The 22,454-nt window shown below is 35.0% G+C and overlaps 1 non-coding gene across 1 annotated transcript; it reads right to left on the minus strand.

Moving 5' to 3' along the window:
• Positions 1 to 21,282: 21,282 nt before the first annotated feature.
• On the minus strand, positions 21,283 to 21,355 carry Trnar-ucu (transfer RNA arginine (anticodon UCU)). The gene has a single exon. It is a non-coding gene; the product is annotated as a tRNA-Arg (tRNA).
• Positions 21,356 to 22,454: the final 1,099 nt, after the last annotated feature.

The raw sequence follows: 22,454 nt of genomic DNA on the forward strand, positions 1-22,454 counted from the left end.
CAATCGTGAAACAATTGACACATAAAAATCCGATGACACCCAAGCACATGTTTTTATCTAAATTTTGAACTCTTACCAGCTCTTTTGTTCAGATGAAAACCAATTACAAAGTTTTCGACATGTCTGAATATCCTATATACCAAATTTTAAGTCAGTAGATTAAATATTCGTTGAGTATATAGGTTGAGAAATATCCACACTCGCACACACGCATTCTCACTTTTATAGATATACAGGCAGGCCGCCCGGCGTTGCCTGGTTGTCAAATACGCATAAATAGTAGATTTTACTTGATACCGATTTCTTATTTACTATAATGAGAAATACCGTATGTATTAAACATATCGTTAAATTCTTTTTAAAAAATGAAATAAAAACGGAAAGAAACTGAGACATGCGCATGCGAGTATTATGTTGTCTTTTTGTTTGTTTGTTTTTCTAAACAGTTCATGGGCACACATCTTTTCTTTTCCTGCAAATGAAACCACTGAATTGTTCAAAACGGCAATTGAAGCACATGCTCGCACGCGAAAATTCTATAGCAAACCCCACCATCCCATCCAATCGTTTAATTCTACTTTTGCAGCTGCCATTGCTCAAAGGCAGCATGCATACTGCAGATTTAACCGACATAAGTCCAGTACAAACAGACAAAATTATATAAAATCTAGAAGTAATTATAAGAAAGAAATATCAACAGCTAAGAGAGAATATACGGAAACCACCAGAACACGAAATTAAGAATCCCTGATTTCTGGAAGATCCACAACAGTGTAGTAAATATTGGACAATCATCAATTCTCCCACTACACAATAACCATGAAGTTGTTTGCACGGCAACCGAGAAGACTAACATGCTTGCCAGTCGGTTTTTCTCTAACTCCACATTGGAGCCAGCAAACCACTCCTTCCCTGACTTTCCTCTGCGGACAGACACCACGCTAGATGATCTGAAAGTCGCCCCCCCCCCCTTCACAAGTACATGATATCATAAAAAACCTAGACACTTCAAAAGCATGTGGACCTGATCTCATCCCGGCTGTGCTATTAAAAAATGCTCCGCCGAGGTAGCTCTAGTTCTCTCCAAACTTTACAACAAATACCTTAATGAATCTTGCTTTCCTGACTGCTGGAAAACGTCTTCTGTGGTACCAGTTTACAAAAATACTGGCGAAATAACTGACCCAGTAAATTATCGCTCCATTAGCCTCCTCCCACTTTTCGCCAAAATATTTGAGTTCCTAATTAACCAACCTCTAGTCCATCACCCTACAACTTCTAAACTTCTGACCGACCAACAATATGAATTAGGCAAGTCTTTTCTGCAGTAGATATACTAACTGTAATCTCTGAACGTATATACCATACACTGGACAAAGCAGGGAGGGTAGAGCGGTAGCCCTAGATATATTTAAGGCTTTTAATAGGGTTTGGTACGATAGTCTTCTCGGGAAAATCAGATCATACGCTATCACTAGACGAATACTTAACGTAATTAAATCCTTCTTAAATAAGAGAAACACCCAGTTTGTCCTCGACGGTCGTACATCCAAACAATATGATATAAATGCGGGTGTACTTCAGGGGTCTATCCTTGGACCTTTTATTATTCCTAATATTCATAAATGATCTCCCTGATAAAATTGTCTCTAAGAAGGGTATTTTTGCCGATAACACCACGCTATATAACAGGCATGATGGAAAAACAAATGAACACATTTCTAAGGAAATGGCAGAAACACTAGAGGATGACCCAATCAGCAGTGGAATGGGGACAAAAGTGAATGGTCGGGTTTAATGTTGCCAAGACTAAGTTTGTTTCCTTCAATAATTGCAAGGAATTTTCTCAATCATAAATAGCTAATGCTAAAGATACATGACTTGAAAGTGCTTCTTTCAAACTCCAAGGATTAACGTTCACAGCTTACATGAGTTGGAATAGATACATCGAGAGCATTGCCAAGGCTGCTGTGAAGAAAATTACTTCCGCCTGAAAGTATCCTTACCTCTACAAGGCCACCATTCGCTGTGTATGGAATATTGTTGTCACATTTGGGCTGGTGCATCCGCTACTAGTCTCTCGCTCCTGGACAGGTTTCGAAAGAGAGTCGCTCACCTGATAGGTCCTGAATTGTAATCTAAGCTTCAACCTCTGTCCCATCGACAAACTATCGCATCTCTCTGCCTATTCTATAAGTATTTTAATAGTGGATGCTCCGACAAATTACAAGCACTTGTCCCCGCTCGACGTAAATACCTCCCACAAAGACGACAGTCAGCTAAATCCCACCCCTACATTATAGAGATCCCTAGATATAAGAAAGCCATTTACTCTAATAGTTTCTTCCCCAGAACTGTTAGACTTCCGAGTTCCTGTTTTCTTAACTGTACTGACATGCAAAAGTTCAAGTGCAATATGAACAGACATCTAGATGCTCATTTGCCTACATTGTATCCTGCAACATGTTCCTGATAGTAGCCCCCTACATCAAAATGGCACTGTGCCTTGTTTGGGGTGAAATTGTAATAATAATAAAAAAACTTCTTGTAAATAAAAAAAATAAAATACTCAAGCTGAGATTGAAACCAAAACCTAAAGACAGTTAGTCAGGTACGAAAACCATTATGCCAGCTTGACATGATTTTTAAAAAGTGTTTTCAAACCTACTTATTTTTAACATAATGAATTTGTCATGTGAATCATTCACGCGTGCGCATTCGTGAAATAATTAGCAAGCATATAAAAATCCGACGACCCTAATGTACGAATTTTTCCATTTTGACCCCTCAGCAGAATGTTTTTCTTCCCGGATAAAAAACAATTAAAAAAGTTTTCTGCGTGCTTGAATATCCTATCTACCAAATTTGAACTTTGTAGATCAAAAATCCGTTGAGTATATAGGTTGAGAAGTGTCCTCACACACACATTCTCATCGTTATACCACGGTTTGCTTGATCTATTAACTAGGCTTTCTTGTGTATGGCGTGTTTGCTCAGGTGACAAAGTGCTCCTCCAGCATGCCAGAGGCTCGGGTTTCGAATCACAGGGTCGAATATGTCTAACTGATTAGCACCCAAATGGGGGCGAAACTCGAGTCCTGGACTTCCAGTTTATTAGCTGTCATGGTTCTTGTGCGCTGCGATGTTGTTTGGCTGTGGAAGTTATTATATAATCTCTCACATTCTGTAAATTATATATATATATATCGATGGTAGATAAAAGAAGAGAGTAAATTCAATTCTATAAAAGGAGACTTATCGGAATAATATAAAGCTCAACAAATTTCAACGGAGACAATAGGAGTTTAAAATGAATTCATAAAAACTATATATTGGAAAATATAGACTGAGTCATTTATTTAATAAGGATATACATACAATTATTTGAGAGATAAAAGGGACTCTTTATACCAAGATATTTCGAATCCTAATGCTTCTCATCAGAAGAGCAGAGAAGAAGCTAGGTAACATAATGGGGATGTGATGTCCAACGAGGGAATCATCAGGAACGAAATAAATAAATAAAATTATTGATGATGTTAGGGGAACTATATTGAATTCTAAGATAAAGGAGGAGCGTACTATATAAAGTGTAGTGTAAAAAGGAGTATAGAGTTTCTATCATAGTTTTAAATAATGTAAGGAGTTTATGTATTTAAGATTCAGGGGGAGGTATAGGGGTAGTTGGGTTGTGGTTCTATTTTATCCGTTGCAAGACGCAAGCCAATGATTTCTGTAAAAAACAGAAAGCGCCATTTGGACTTCGTCAGATGAAATGAAGATCATGACTCTTTATATTGGTGGAAAGCGATTTTTAGCGATGAAAACAAATTTAATATGTTAGGCAGTGATGGTAAGTAAGCATTGCGTTCATCGAAGGAAAGACGAAGAATTTAATCCTAGGTGCACAGTTTCAATGCTACAAGGTAGTGGAGGTTCAGTTTTGTTGTGTTATTAGTACCAATGGTCCATTGGTCCAAAGCCTATAGTTCCATCTACACAGCTGGCAATATCAAGAGGTTCCTTGAAGAACATGATATTCCGTGTTTATATTGGCCTGCGCAATCTCCGGACTTCGATTCTATCGAAAACGTATGGAATTACTACGCAATGATAAAATTTCAAACCTGGAAGAACTTCAGACAAAAATTAAAGACAATTGGAATGTCCTTTCACCAGAGTATTGCCGCATACGAATTCAAGGAATGCCCAAAATATTGCAGGCTGTCAAATTGCAGAAGGGCTGTGCTACTAAATATTAACTAGTTCATTGTGTTCCTGTTGTATTTGTGTTGTATTAATTTTTTTTTACATGGGGGGGTCACCACTTATCAAGGCCAGGAGGCCACTCAGGGATAAGGGTTATTGCGTGTACAGTAATCAATGAAATAGTATTGTAGTAATCATTAGTATTGGAGATTTGACAGAGTGTCTTACTTAAGGGGCGGTTTGTCAGGAATTTGTTTATGTTGGATTTGAAGACATCCAAGTTGTAGTCAGGTGAGAAACAGGCAAACGGAAGAGAGTTCCACAGTCGTGCACTTCTGAGAAAGAAGCTCTGCTCATGGAATCTACGTTTGGATTTAGGCACAGATAAAGAGTGGGGAAAATTATTGACAGTAGTTTCAGCCAGACGGGTGTTTCTCGTGAAAAATTGGCGAGTGGGGATGATAGATTGGAGCTCAGATGAGCACTTGCCATAGAAATCACGATAAAACAAGGATAGGCTCGCAACGTCTCCTCTGTGGGAGAGAGGCTGCAGGGAAGAGAAAAGGGCATCCCCCACTAAACCACGAAGTCTATTTTGTACTCTGTCAAGGCAGGATATGTTGTTTTTAGAAGCTCCTGCCCAGATGTGGCAGCAGTACTCCATCCTTGAACGTACTTGGCTTTTATACAGATAGAGAATTGCATCAGAGGTGAGATATCTTTTGGAGCGGTAGAAGGATCCCACCATTTCACAGTGTCCTTGGCAACAGACCTGATGTACTTGTTCCATTTGAGATCAGGAGTAAAAGTCAAACCCAGAAGCTTGTCAAAACATGGAGCCTACCCAAGACGAGAGCCATCCATTTCAATTGATGCCAAATGGGGATCAGAGCGTTGATGATGTAAAGATAGAAGCTTGGTTTTGGATGCATTAAAAATGACCAGCCACCTCTTCCCCCACTGTGCCACGCGCTCAAGATCAGAGAAGTGAGAGTCTGAGATAACTTTGTAATTTACGGTCTTTGATGTGTTGTTATAGATGGTCATGTCATCAGCATAGATGTCAACGAATGATTTAAGTATGTGTTTTGGGAGATCATTGATGTAGATCAGGAAGAGAGTTGGGCCCAGGATGTTCTAAAGTTACATTTAAATAACAATTTTCCATTGTGCGTAGTTTTTTTTTTTTTTTTTTTTTTTTTGCTTTCTCGATTTGAATGTACTACAAATTGACATTAACACTAGGATACTTCAATTAAAAGATCAAATATGAACAGGTAAAATCATAGAGGAATAAAAGGAGAATCAAATGAAGTATAGGTTGTTTAAACAGTTGCATTCAATTTAGCTTAAATTTGTGGCTTTTGAAAAAATGACAAGTGCCGACATTTTTGCCGTCAGTATATATATATATATATATATATATATATATATATATATATATATATATTATTATTATTATGATTATTATATACTATAATAATTATTAAATACCAACAGACACTGGTGTTTCATCCTATCGGGAATCATCAGTACAGGGTGTCACGATTAACGCCAGTCGAGAGACTCGAACCCCGGCAACAGAAGTAATGTCTGGCTTCATTAGAAAGGAGCCGAACCATTCGGCTACCGTCAACAGCGAGAGATACAGTTGAATTTAAACATTTATTCTTATTAAATGCTTTAAACGTCAGTCAGAGTGATCTAATCATTGTGTGACGATCTGCGCGTATTAGCTAAGTTGACTAACTTTATTACAACTGATAACGATAAGAAACAAGTTTCTTAAAGGGGCTGGCATTATTATTTACTATAATAATTAAATACCAACAGACACTAGTGTTTCATCCTTTCGGGAATCATCAGTGCAGGGTGTCCGTATTAACGCGAGTCTTTCCAGATTATATCATCACGCTGTCCCATCGTATTGCACTTTATATGAAGCCCCCTTTCAAAATGGGGACTGTATCTAGCTCTTCAATAAGGCATCTCCCCTCCCTGTCTAAAGACCTGCTCATTACATCTTTATTCTCTCTTCGTATTTCTCAGCCTCCTGTTATAAACGTGAACTTCTCAAGTAATTGTCTCGTCATCGTCGCTGTGTACTCCGTCATATTTCATATCATCCGTGCTATGCAACATTATTAGCGATTACAAACAAACGAAACCAAAATGCAAAAAATTCAATATTTAAATATTTCTAAGCGGTGCTAAGTTTCTAATATAAAATTATAGTAAATAGATCCCCCTTATTATAAACACTAAACGGAAACACGAAACCGAATTTTTGCCCTATGGTTTGGAGAGCTTCTTTTTTTTTTTTTTTTTTTTTTTTTTTTTCAATATTACTGATTAAACGTTCATCCATCAGATTCTGCAATTTTTTTTTAATGCCAAAAATTCAACACTTAAAACATTTTATGAGTCGCTTGGTTTTTAATACAATATAATTTGATATAGAAGTTTGTGGTGGTTTCACAATGAAACTTGTTACAACTTAGTGTCTTAATATTATTTTTTTAAGTAAAAATATTTATGTTTAGATATAAATTCCAAAACTAATTTCACTCTAAATAATTGAGGTGACTGAAATAGATTAGTAAAATTGTCCTCAAACAATGACAAACAATTAAACAGACTCTTCAATAAATCGGTTTTGTGTATCCGTCTAGTGGTTCCAAAATAGATTTACCAGAACATTTTATCTGAAACTGAGCATCCTCTAAAAGTCATTAAATATTAATTTTTTTTTTTTTTTTTTTTTGCATTTTCTTTTGGTAGATTTAAAAAATTGAAAAGAAGACGAAAAAATATACGGGGTGTGTGCATTGTACAGTTAACCTTTTTTATCGATAAAATTTTAAATGATTTTTTTGACAAATATTTTAATACTCATTTTTATTAACATATTTATTACAAGAAATGAATTATATACGATATATATAAAACGGCAGCTTTGCTGTTTAGTTATACAAATATTCTCGCACCACGTAATCAAAAAAAGAAACTCTTTCGGTCAACACCGGTATCTCGTTTAATATAACCAGAATGTAAGAGTTGTATATAATCATGATTGTTTACCAAATAAAAAAGAAATAATGCAAGATGAAGTTTTAAAATGAATAAATGTGTTATATTTTATAATTTAAAATGCAAAAGATTGAACAATAAAAATAAAGTTTGGTATGTAACCGTCCGTCCTATTTGTTAAATTATATAATTTCCCTAATTTTCCGCAATTATTACGAAAACTGCTATTTTACATTAGCCCCAAAAGAGGCTGCTATTTCGATGTCAGTAGTCATTGAACAAATATACGTCAAATTCCATTTGAATCCTTTAATTTCCTGAATAGTAAAAACATGATCCACAATGATCGTTTTGCTGCTAACATCCATTTTTGAAGAATAATTAATAATTAATTAAAGCGACCTTACATGGTTAATTTAAATTAAATTTCAATCACATGATTAGATTTTTAATAATCACGTGATTAGATTTTTAATAATCACGTGATTAAATGTTACCCATTTAAAATTTATGAAACATTTCTAATATGTCCACATAAATGTAAACAAATTCTCTTAACATTAAGAGAGATACCGGTTGTGACCGAAAGAGCTCCTTTTAGTGATTACATGGATCGAGGATAGTTTTTCAATTAAACGGCAAAGCTTATAAAACTAAATAAATATAATAATAATAATAAAAAAAACGGTTTACTGATATTCTGCAGTCACTTATTATATGTGAAAATGTGTCTGTATACATAATTGGCTGAAGAGAGCTTTATATGGGTATCTAAAACGGTCCCTAATTATCAGATTTTGAAACCGACGGTATCGATGACTTATCTACATTTTCTGTAGACAAAACATATATGTCAAGTACGTGACTGATATATATATATTTATATATAACTAGCATTTCAGCCCGGCGTTGCCCGGGTGTTTGGATGTGTATGTTGAGCAAAAAAAAAATAAATGAATAAGTGGTAGTAGGAAGGCAGGCTCGAACCCGTACCGCAAAGGAGGAAAAGAACGGGGTAAAACCTAACGTTTATGCTGTTACGACCACCGCCAAACCGGAAGCGACATTTTTTTTTTTAATTAAGGCTAGACAATCTAAAGGAGAGGATAACTTTAAAAAATATCGGCGAAAAAAGTGACCCCCCCCCTGTAGAAAAGTGCCTAGTTGAAGGGGAAGGTATTAATGTTTTTAGCCAATTTTTTCGATATTTGTTGTATGAAAGGTCGAACTTTAAAACGATACTGATCTTGGTAAAATCCGTCGCCTCTATTGAAAGTTTAAGGCTGAAATGCAAACAGACAGACATACATACATTTATATATTGGTAAATAAAAATTTTCGACCCAAACTAATGAAAAAGCTTGCCCTATCTCTGAGTACCTTTCATGTAAAATTTCAAATATTTAGACCAGAAATTGTCTGAATAATTTGGAAGAGACCGCAGAGGTCAATTTTTTTTTTAACTTTGACCCCTAATATGGCCCCTTAAAATTTATTGTTTTGGGCTCAAATCAAGTTATTAAGTTAGATCCAAGGAACCTATATCTAAAATTTCAAGTACGTAAACCCAAAATTATCGGAGGAGTTTGGTAGAGTTCTCAAAGGTCAAATCGTTGAACTTTGACCCCTTAATCGCCAAATTTCTAGCCAAAAAAACGATCACATCGATTTTCCCAAATCTCAGTACCCTGTATATCAAATTTCGAGTCTGTAGACTAAAAATTGATAGAGTTATTGCGTAGGGAAATGTACACAGACACACACACACAGACACACAGACACGTTCACTTTTATATATATTTATATATAGTTGACTTATTTATCAAGTTAGATAAAGAATTGAACTACAAGTTAAAAAGTCGACCTGAGGGTTCAGCATTTTTTTATTTACTTATTTTGATCACATTATCGATAAGCTTATACTTCTATACTGACGTCATTAATGAGGTCATAGTCAAGTGTACATTTCATTTATTTACACCTGTATAATATCTACATTTCTAGACGCCAAGAGGCGGCTATTAGATAGTTTTAGAAAAAGTGTTAGTAGAAGGGTAAGTTTAAGTTCGGGGTGGTTGCCAATCGCACTAGGGTAAGATGATATTATTATTATTATTATTATTATTATTATTATTATTATTATTATTATTATTATTATTATTATTATTGCTCACTGGGAGTTTTCACATACACCATCATACAAAGATTTCTCTTTGAGAACAACCTGTGGTGTTCCCTGCAATCTGGGTGACAACAAGTCTCCCCAGATTACCAATGCTCTCCACATCTTTCGTTAACCTTCGCATATTATTTTGCATCATTGCAACAGCCGTCTACCATTGATCTCTCGTTAGCAGCAACTATTTTTTTTTTTTACACAGTGATCACCACGTATCAAGGCCCGGAAGCCACTCAGGGATAAGGGTTATTGCAAGTACATTACGTTAGTGTGGAGATTTGATGAAGTGTTTACTTAAGGGGGCGGTTCATTAGGAATTTGTTAACATTGGACTTGAAGACATCCAAGTTGTAGTCCGATGGGAAGCAGGTAGACGGAACAGAGTTCCACAGGCGTGCAGTTCTTAGAAAGAAGCTTTGTTCATGGAATCCGCGTTTTGATTTAGGCACAGATATAGAGTAGGGGAAATTTTTCACAGTGGATTCAGCTAGACGGGTGTTTTTCGTGAAAGATTGGCGAGGGGGGACCAGAGATTGGAGTTCAGACGAGCACCTGCCATGGAAATAACGATAAAACAAGGATAGGCTCGCAACGTCTCTTCTGTGGGAGAGAGGTTGCAGGGTAGAGAAAAAGGCATCCCCCACTAAGCCATGAAGTCTATTTTGTACTTTGTCAAGGCAGGATAGGCTGTTTTTAACAGCTCCTGCCCAGATATGGCAACAGTATTCCATCCTTGGACGTACTTGGCTTTTATATAGATAGAGAACTGCATCAGTAGTGAGATATCTTCTGGAGCGGTAGAAAGATCCCACCATCTTTCCAGCGACCTTGGCAACAGACTTGATGTACGTGTTCCATTTCAGATCAGGAGTAAAAGTCAAACCCAGAAGCTTGTCAAAACACGGGGCCTCACCCAGACGAGAGCCATCCATCACAATTGATGCCAGATGGGGATCAGAGCATTGATGATGTAAGGATAGGAGTTTGGTTCTGGGTGCATTAAAGGTAACCAGCCACATCTTCCCCACTGAACCACGCGCTCGAGATCAGAGGAGAGAGAATCAGAGAGAACTTTGTCATTTACAGCCTTTGATGTGTTGCCGTAGATGGTCGTGTCATCAGCATAGATGTCAACGAATGATTTAAGTATGTGTTTAGGGAGGTCATTGATGTAGATCAGGAAGAGAGTTGGGCCCAGGATTGACCCCTGAGGGACTCCAGCATTTATATTGCAGGCCTCCGATTTTTGTCCATCTACCACTACTCTTATGAGCCTATCGGAGAGAAATGATTTAATGATTGAGAAAACATTTCCAGTTATACCGTAGCTGGAAATCTTGTGAAGTAGACCCTTATGCCATACCTTGTCGAAGGCCTTTGATATGTCAAGAGCAATTGCCCTAGAAAGGAAGCCTTTGTCAAGAGATTCACTAATCCTGTGGGATATAACTGTCAGCACATCTGCTGTAGATCTTGCAGAGCGGAAACCATATTGTATGTCACTAAGAAGGTTATTCCTGTTGAGGTGGTTGACTATTTCTCTATTTAATATGGATTCCAGCAACTTACTCATAACACACAGGAGACTTATTTGTCTGTACTGAGAGGGAGATGACTTATCACCTGAATTCTTAAATACAGGGCAAACTGATGAGGTCTTCCAGGGAGTCGGAAAGCACTTCTCCTTAAGGCAGCGCTTAAATAGTTTCGTAAGTATGGGAGCAAATTCTGGTTGAAGCTTTTTACTGGAATCTAGGTTCTTGATTAGCTTGGCGACCTCATGCACGGATATTTGTATGTTACCTAGCTTGTTCTGTGTTATAGGAGGAAATATGGGGAGCTGATGGCCTTCGTCGCATAGGGTAGAATTAGCTGCAAAGTTCTTTGCAAATAGTTTGGCCTTGTCATCGTCGTTCACATTTTTTGTCTGGCTGTTGGTATTGCCGATTTTATACTGATAGGCGGATCATAGCAAATTGACACAGGTTATCAGCATCTTCTATTCTCAGTCTTCCAGCACTTTTCGCAAGATTCTGGCGGTTCCCAACAAGTATTCTAACATTGCAATGGATTCGGATGTTCTTAATCCACTTGTCAAATCCTTTTGTTACACTCCCCAAAGCTCCCACCATAATAAATACAACTTCTACTTTCTTTAATTTCTACAATATTTTTTTATCTACCTTTTCAAGTCTTGGTACTTTTCGACCTTCTCCTTTTCTTTTTTTTTCTCCATATTCACATCAGCTGGCACTGCCACATCAATGATTATTTTTCCGTGTTTCCAACAAAACTACATCTGATCTCCTTGTTTCAACCGCATCACATTGGATATTCATATTCCAACCATCTTTTCTTGCATACATCTCAATGGATCTTTCTCGCAATATTGTCATGCCGTTATATATATATATATATATATATATATATATATATATATATATATATATATATATATATATATATATGCCTTCATGAAAAATTTGCTATCCTGTACTTTAAAGAACCCCAAAATCTATTAAACTGTAGGCGAGAAATAGCAAACAACTGTGTTCACAAAATAAAACTTACTCTAGGATAGCGATACAAAATAGCTTTAAAACTAACAAAAACAATAGAAAACAAACAAACAAATAAATAAACATGAATATACATAAACGATCACACATATATGTGTATGTATATATGTATGTATGTGTGCATGTATGTATGTGTACACATATGTATATTTATATATAAAAAAAGAAAGAAAGGAGGAAAATCGTCTGCCTTAAACCACTAACCTAGTTCTAAAACAGATCTTTTGTTTGATAAAATGCATGCCCATTGGCTGATAGGAAGGGGCGCGGTGGATACTAGAAAGCTGATTGGCTAACTAAAATTCTCAACGTATATAAAAACGAGAAACAACCACAGAATTCGTGCATAAGCCTGACGAATCCTATAGTGGATGAAACGCCGAATATTCAGTGCAGCTTAATCGCCATATATATTTTATAAATTACTAACTAGCTCTACCTACCTATTGAGGACTTTTTAAGTAAATAATTTAAGTTTACGCATAAATCTATACTTTCGTATATTAATTTATGTGAGTAAATGAAGTAGTTATATATATATATATATATATATATATATATATATATATATATATATATATATATATATATATATATATATATATATATTACAATAAGTTTACCAAGGAAATCAAAATGGTAAACTTAAAATATATTATAGATATTAAAGAGTTAATATTCACAAGTAATCTCAACCAGATGTAAAAGCTCAATAAAACCGAAAAGGAAATAGAGCTTATAATATGAACAAATGATTAATAAAACATGTTAAAAGACATCTTGAAAAAGAGTTAAAAACATATTTAATTTTAAAAAGGAAGCACAAGATAAGTGGATAGTCCTTAATCCGCGGAGTTTCGAAGAAATACTCTCCTTCTCATCAAAGGGCAGGAATTAGCAAAATGCGGGATTGGATTTTGCATGTAAAAGTATTTAGTGAAACTACAAGTATATATATATATATTTATATATATATATATAAAATATATATATATATAAAATACGATGTCTGCATATATATATATATATATATATATATATATATATATATATATATATATATATATATATATATATATATGTAGACATCGTATTTTATATACTTGGATGATTTGCTATGTTTAATAAGAAACAAACAAGTTGGAACAAACCTACGTGAAGAGTGGAAATGTAAATTTTCACAGCGCTCCGGAGGCCTCCTTAGTGCTATTGCATGCATTTCCATACTCAGTTTTAAGCGTTTATGAGTATGTATTGCTATCGTTATTTACTTAGCCTCCCCCCCCACGAGTACAGTGTTAGACTCAAGTTTGGTTTTTAGCGTGTGGAAAATCAGCTTTCCAAAACTTTAAATTGACTTCGTCTAGAAGGACTTTGTTTAACTGAGCGAACACAGAAAAAGATGAAGTGCAATATAAGAACAGAAACCACACCCTACTCCTTGCCAAAAGGTCAAGGAGTTTTTTTTTTCTTCTCTGTTTGAAAATAATAGATATGAAGACGAATGTAGTGTCTCGAATCCATTAATTTAACGCATATGATGAAGAGTTGTGGTGAGGGGTAAGGATCTTCTTATTTAGTCTGGTGTTTCTCGTTTGCATTGAAAATGGAAACTTCGTTGTGGGCTACCGTTCGTCGGTAGACATTTGCAAACAGATGCGAAACACAGATGTTTGTTATTACACGATGAAACCCAGGCTTAAAAAATATACAGACTTGCCAGTGGGTGTGGTTAAGTACCAAACGAAATGCGTACAAACAACCTTACACAGAAAACACTCATTCTCCGCCCCCCCTCCACCACGCACATCCTCTCCTTCTCTCACATATACACGCACAAAAATACACACACACTCTCTCTCTCTTCCACACACACGCGCACATATACACACACGCACTCTCTCTCACATACGTAAACACATACACATACACTCTCTCACACACGCACACACATACACACTCTCTCACGCACACACATACACACACTGTTTCTCATACACACACACGCACACATGCACACTTACACTCTCTCTCTCACTGGCACACACACGTACATACACACGCGCACATATACGCTCACACTCTCTCTCTCACAAATACACACACATGCACACGGGAGATGACGGTGCCTATTGACAGTCAAGTTCGAGTGCAGTTCGTTCCACAGAAATACTTTCTCTTAGTTATGTTGCCGACCTTCACGCAGTCTCGCCTCTGAGTACTCGATGTCTTTCTAGAAAGAATTCTAACTAGAAAGATATCGGTGTAACGAATGCCAACAATAATCATCTGATTCATACGAAATGAATGATGCTTAACGACAACAGCAACAACATCATCAATAGACGCACACACACACACACGCATCATTCCAATTATTATAGGAGCAACTGGACTCATGAAAAATAATTTTCAAAAACTGCCTGGCAAATATACCCGGTGAACCAAGTGCAAGAGAGATTCAGACAGTTGCACTTAAAGGGACGGCCAGAATCTTAAGAAGATCTCTCGGTTGGAATATCGGAATTAGCGGGTGAATTTTTAGCATCCGGTAAGATGCTCCATCCCACCTTGAACAAACTGATAAGTAAAGTAACAAAAATATACGCACACATTGGATAATATAAAAGTTTGTATTAGATTATATAATATATATATATATATATATATATATATATATATATATATATATATATATGTATGTATATATATAAAAGTCCCTCATAACACATTAGATTCTATTAATTCTGACGGTAATTCTTTACTGACTTCCATGAGCATTCATAACTTCACTGAAATACTTTCTCCAGGTACCCCTAAGTACCATAAATCTAATTTTTATGACAGCCCATCTATCAGATTTATCTTCCCATTATTTATCTCTGAATTAGGTGTGGTGTGCAAAAATATCTTAGATAGAATTGTCCCCTCTATTAAAGAAGTTAGCCTCCCTCTTTGGCAAAATTCAGATTCCATAATTAATTAGTTTCTTTCCTTAAAAAATAAAAACCCCTTACATTCATAACCTTTGACATCAACAACTAATATCAATTAATTTCTCCGATCCTCTTAAATAAGGCTCTAATTTTTGCTAAAAGAAATTTTGATTTAACTAATTTAGAAATAAAATGAATTCTCCTAGCCAGAAAATCTCTTATACAATTTAACAATAAATATTGGACTAGAAAAGACACCCCCAATAATTTTGACATTTTAATGGGTCTTTCTGACTCTGCAGAGGTTACAGATTTAGTGGGGTTCTTCTTCTGCAGAAGTTACAGATTTAGTGAGGCTCTTCTTACTGAAAGAACTTAAATACCAATTTAAACATATCTAAGGGGGCCTTTATAGAGACGACTCCCTATTCACTACAACAGCCAGGCCAAAAGAGTACAACAAAACAATTAAAACATTACATATATTTTTAATAACTTTGGCATTTCTATAGTTATCGAACCAAACAAAAAACTTCAAATTTTCTAGACATTACACTTAATCTTAACACCGAGATATATAGCTCCGATCATAAACCCAACCTTACACTTTTATACGTCCAGAAGTCCTCTAACAATCCCAATTCAATTATAAAATCTATAGTACCATCCGTCTCTACAAGAATTTCTACTCCTACTGATAAAAAAACTTTACTCAAAATGCTAATTTCTTTAACAATTCCTTAAGAAATTCAGGATACAATGAAAATATTAAATACAACCATTATGCCCCCCTGTTGGCCGTCTGTAATCACACAAAATATGACTCACAACAAACCGGTTCAAATAACACGATTAATAACAATGAACCACTCTATAGCTATAATCCGAACCAGCATACCAATCGTAACACTTCTAACTCACTCAACCGCCTTAGGAGAAAGAAAAAATATTTAGTTTAATGCTCCATTTAGCGTAAATGTCAAAACCAAAATACCTAAAGAAGTCTTCAATATTGTACAAAACTCTTTCAAATACCCATATAGATATGGTTCTATTTTTAATAAAACCTCAATAAGAATTTCTTATTCAACCTAATTACAAAAAATTTAACCAGCTCAAAAAATCCTTTCCCAATTAAACCCAAAAATAACTGCAATCGTAACAACAAGCAACTTTGCCCACTCAATAATGACTTCATCCATAGAGATGCTATATATTCATGCACGATTACAGAGCTCCCACGTAAGACACTAAGATTCTGGCATTAAGTTTCCTCCCTTCCCACCAACTATCTGATAGAATTGCTGATTCAATAAACGAACCAAGCAGCCCTTCTATCAACAATCCTACGACTAACACCGAAACTGCAGATCTACATGTTCTACACCCCCCTCCCATCATGCATCTCTCCATTGTTTCACCACCGTCCCCCCCCCAAAAAAAAAGTGATAACAAAGAGCTGAGAAGGGTCAAGGAGGATGGAAAGACCGAGGAGGGAGCACTGGCCAGACCTCCGCTGGACAAGTGCGAAGAGAACTGGGATCTTGGGGAGACTTAGTGCCACTCAAATTCCAGTATAAACCAATGGCCACTGCCAGCGAGAAATCTATGGTAAGCGGCTGTTGCGATGATGCAAATTAATTTGCAAATGCTATCGAAGGAGGAGGCGAGAGCTGGACGTCTGGGGAGACTTGTTGTCACTCAGCTTCCAGAGAACACCACAGGTCTCCAATCAGATCGTTTGCTGACTCGTGTGAATGCTCCAGGTGAGCTAATAATAATAATAATAATAATAATAATAATAATAATAATAATAATAATAATAATAATAATAATAATAATAATAATACTCATGATCTCTTCCAAAACAATACTCCGACAATAACTGTCCCGCCCTATGTTCATCACAATGAACAAAATTTAAACTATCTCCCCATATTAAATTCCAGTACAAATCAACAAAGTAATATGATACATCGAGCAATTAACAAAGCATATACATATATCGGGGCTACTTCAACTTTAATAAAGAAAAGAATATCAAACCATATATCTTCTTTTAACAACCAAAATTCTAATAATAACCAAGGAACTATCCTAAAAAGGTTAAGTCTTATACTTCAGGCTTTAAGTCATGTCACCTCTGCACAGCCGAAGCAATAACAATAATTACTTCCCCTCAAAGTGACAATATCATAAACTAAAAACGAACTAATCTCCTATTGCCAGCATGAGACCAAATTTTAATATGGCAAATTCGAAATTACATAGCCCTTAAATTAACCCTTCATATACATAATTCCATAATATTATAGATCTTTTATCCATACTTTCTTAGCACTTTAGAAAAGAATATCAAACCATATATCTTCTTTTAACAACCAAAATTCTAATAATAACCAAGGAACTATCCTAAAAAGGTTAAGTCTTATACTTCAGGCTTTAAGTCATGTCACCTCTGCACAGCCGAAGCAATAACAATAATTACTTCCCCTCAAAGTGACAATATCATAAACTAAAAACGAACTAATCTCCTATTGCCAGCATGAGACCAAATTTTAATATGGCAAATTCGAAATTACATAGCCCTTAAATTAACCCTTCATATACATAATTCCATAATATTATAGATCTTTTATCCATACTTTCTTAGCACTTTATTACTTTATAATCTTAACTGTAATTCTTTCTTTCCTTTATGTTTTGTCGGCCTAACATCTACAGTCTCTGTTTGGGTGTATCCACGCACACATGTTTATGTATTAAACTAATTTTAATTTTGTTTGTTGCGGACTATTTCCCTCATCCTCTTAGTTGAGGATGTTTGTTCGCAATACATAAAATTAGTAAATAATACTTATCTCAACAAGCGTCCCAATTAATTAAAGGCATCATCTACCTATATATTAATATTTTTGTATGTGTGTTTACTTACATGTTGCTATGTACATTTACATACACAGTTGCGTATATATATATATATATATATATATATATATATATATATATATATATATATATATATATATATATATATATATATTTGTGCAGTTCTCAGTTTTTTCTTTAAAGCGAAGCCTTTGGATGCCGGCCAACTTCTTCCCCATAACTGTTGTTTAATCCCGTTTAAATTTTTTATCACAACTATAAATGTCCTTCCCAATCAATTAGATGTAGACGTTTCCACATTAAACTCATAGCCCCTAACTTGGAAACAATCTACAATTTATGACTACTCATTCCACGCCATTGATTTGCTTCAATCTTGTGACTCCTGCTGATAATTTCATTTTAAAGTCATTACTTGACTATTTCATTTTGACCCCTTTTTTCTGTCTTAATTCTTGCAGCACTTCAACGTTATTTTGTCTGGGTCGTTATGACATTGCCTTTTCTATTCTAAAAATAACTCAATCACTGCTCATCGTTTTTTGTTTCTTTATTCGTATTTATAAATTTGGCCTCGGCAGAAACGTCTTGAAATCTCTCCATTTCTTCATTCTACGCACAATTATCTTCCTTTTTATAAAAATATATTGAACGCACTATTTTTCCTTGTACCCATTTGTGAATTATTTCACGGAATTTTGCCTTTTCTATGACACCGAAATACCTTCCAGTAACACGATTCCTTTGAGTTTTACTTCTGGATACCGGAGTTTTAACAAATTTCCTGGATTTTACCGTCATTGGATATTTTACTCTTCACTCGACCATCCATTCACGTGAAATCATTTTTCTTTTTCCCCTTTCCCTCTGCCACACTATTTTTAACTTTTACCAAGTAAGCTCTATGGCTTACTTGTAGTTTCATTAAATATTCTGGAAGCAAAATCCGATTCCGCTTCTGATGAGAAGGAAAGTATTTCTTTCGAAACTCCGCGAATTAAGGACAATCCACTAAATTTGTGTCTCCTTTTTGAGAATTAAATATGTATTTAACTCTTAAAGTGTTTTTAACATGCTTTGTTAATTATTTGCTCTTATAACGCACCGTTCAGAGATTTAAAACACTACCGTAAAAACAAAAAACGGACTTCTACTTTCTGATTCTATGCCCCAGCAACAACATGGCAAAGAAAGAAAGACATACTGATGATGAGGCTTTGCCTCGAAATATATTTATGAATTTCAACATGATTTTCAAACAAAATAAATGTCTATTTATTTTGTAATATGCGTTGTTTTTGGTTTCAAACGTATATAATACGTATTTATTTTATTTAAACTCAATTGGCGCTTCTAAGGAACAAGAAATCTTAACATATATATATATATATATATATATATATATATATATATATATATATATATATATATATATATATATATATACATACACTAGCAAAAGTACCCATCGTTGACTGGATTCAAAAACAGCCTGCAGAAAATGGACTCTGATTTATGAAAGTATGATAGGTTATGAAAAGGAAGGGTTGTAAAGAGATAGCTTCGAATTTGGAGGTATTAAAACCAAAGCAAAATATGATGAAAGTAAAAATAAAATAGATAAACCCCATAATTTATTATGCCATACCTGTTCACACTGAAACACTTATCACAATATTCTGTGGATATATATGAAAAAACCTTGTTAAACTTTGTGACATATTTCCATTCTATGGAGGTCAGGTGCGAACGAACACCCCATAATTTTATTATACCATATTTCTTCAAACTGAAACATAATTATCAAAGTATACTTACGCAGATAGATATGAAAAGTCTTTATTAAAGTTTAATTTCCATTATATGACGGACAGGCGCGAACGCAGACGCCACAATTTTATTATACCATCCTATTTAAGTTAAAACATACTTATCAAAGTATTCTTATGTACATCTGTATCAAAAACACTTGTAAGCGATTTTTTAAAATTTTTAATTTTTTGGACCAGGCGCGAATGCAGACCCCACAATTTTAATGAACCACCGTTCTGCAGGATCAGACATACCCATTCTTGAGTCTCGATACATCTACTATCATTATATGTAATGAGTTTTTTAAAATAGTCGCCTATTCGTGACCACACACACACACACACACACACACACACACACACACACATACAGCAAATTATAGTGATTCAATGAAAATAAAAAAAAACTTTATTTAAATCAAGTATTTTTTTTATTATTCCAAATAAGACAAAAAATACTTTAGAAATGTTATCTCCTTATCCTATAGGGTTTCGATGTCTACCATCTCTTCAGAGGAGAAAATATTAGCAAATAGATACAATGGTATTCACCCTATTTGCTAAAGTCAGTTATACATGGAAAATCATAATCAAAAATTGATTAAATAGAAGTCATATAGCAGGGGAAATTGAAGAAAAGGATATAAAGGTTAAGTTCCAAATTGCGCGGTAAAATCCAAGGTAGCTGTCATTTAAAGCAGTCAGGTAATGAGATCCGTGCTGGGTTCTGAACACACATTATCCCCTACGCTACAGGGATTTCAATATCACACACACACACCACACGTGCCCGAACACACACACACACACACACACACGATACTAACATTTTTATTTATAAATAGCTCTACACGCGTATTGAGCACTTTTTAAGAAATATCGGTTTTTAAGTCCATGTTAGTAATATTTTATTTTTTAATTTTATTTTATATTTTATTTTTTAAGTCCATGTTTATAATATAATTTTAAGTCCATATTAGTAATATAATATCGGTTTTTAAGTCCATGTTAGTAATATAATTGAATGTAATTAATCACTAAAATATAAAGTTTTGAAAATGTATATGGTAATTAAGCTACATAGAATTTTCCGCGTTTCAGGCTAGTGATGATTCGTCGGCATGAGATTAATGTTGATACATGTTTTATATGTTCCCACGGTAATAGGTTGCTAAAAAAAATAAAGAGTAATAGGTTTCATGAGCAGAGAAAAAAAGGATACAATAGTGTACCTAATCGAATCACGACAACATCGTGTTTTCCACTTTTAGTGTTGAATAAAATAAAATTAATCGTCGTGATCATTATGGAGCTCGAACCCATGACATTCGCGTCATTAGCATAACGCTCTAACCAACTGAGCTGAACAGCCAACCACTGCTACTCGTTTTTTTTTTTTTTGTTTGTTTTGCAAACACTAGGTGGAATGGCGTTCGTAAAAAAGACGATAAACATATTTAAAGAAAGATAACATTTTTTTTTTTACAAGGAGGCCACCCACTGATCAAGGCCCGGAAGCTACGCGAGGATATTACATTTAGAAAATGAACCACTACAAATTATATTGGTCACGAATGGATTTACGATATTCGAATAAAGATACGAATGATGATTTTTAAAGAAACTGTAAGATTAAAACAAAATACAATCATCCCTGGTGGGATTCGAACCCACGGCCTCTGGATTAGAAGTCCAGCGCGCTATCCCCTGCGCTACAGGGACCTGTCTGCAGCTGATGCTAACATATATATTATATATGAGTATATATACTCACACACGCACATATACACATACACACACATATTTGTCTGTCTGTGTCTCTCTCTTTTTCTCCCTGTTTGTCCGTCTGTCTCTGTCTATCTCTCTTCTACTCTCTCTCTTTCTCTCTCTCTCTCTTTCTCTCTTTCTCTCTATCTATCCCTCTCTCTCTCTCTCTCTCTATCTATCTACAGGGTGGGCAAAATAAGGGTCCTATTTTTTAAGTTATTCAAATTTAAAGATAGGACCCTTATTTTGGCCCACCCTAGCCAGAGATGTCTCGTGTCGCGGGGTTCGAATCGTTCGACTGGTAGTAATCGTGACACCCTGCACTGAAGAATCCCGAAAGGATGAAACACTAGTGTCTGTAGGTATTTAATTATTATAGTAAAAAAATAATTATGACAGCCCCTTTAAGAAATTCGTTTCTTATCGTTGAGCACTTTCAGTTGAATTAAAAGTCGGTCAATTTAGCTCTTATGCGTAGATCATCGTCTAACGATTTGATCACTGTCTGTCTGACGTAATGAACATTTAAATTAAAATGTTTAAAATTCAACGCTATTTCACATGGTTGATGGTAGCCGAATGGGTACGGCCTCCGCTGATCGAGCCAGAGATGTCTCGTGTCGCGGGGTTCGAATCGTTCGACTGGTAGTAATCGTGACACCCTGCACTGAACAATCACGAAAAGATGAAACACTAGTGTCTGTAGGTATTTAATTATTATAGTAAAAAAATAATTATATATATATATATATATATATATATATATATATATATAAAGAGAGAGAGAGAAAGAGATACACGCACGCACATTTTGGAACGCCAGAACTATCGTCACTTGATAAACTGTATTTACATTAAGCCTTTCAAAACGTTCTTACTCATTTCCTATGTTATGTTATTTGGTTAGCGATTTGGCGGCCATTTTTTAAATTTCGTTTGTATTATTTTAGTTTTTTAATCACTTTCTCTTATTATAATGAACTCGCGTAAGACGGACAGCTTTTTTTCCTTTTTTTTAATGCTTTGTGTAAAAATTAATTGAATATAGAATAAT

This window comes from Euprymna scolopes, chromosome 17 (assembly GCF_053919585.1).
Source record: "Euprymna scolopes isolate OS-2025 chromosome 17, ASM5391958v1, whole genome shotgun sequence".
NCBI lineage: Eukaryota > Metazoa > Mollusca > Cephalopoda > Sepiida > Sepiolidae > Euprymna > Euprymna scolopes.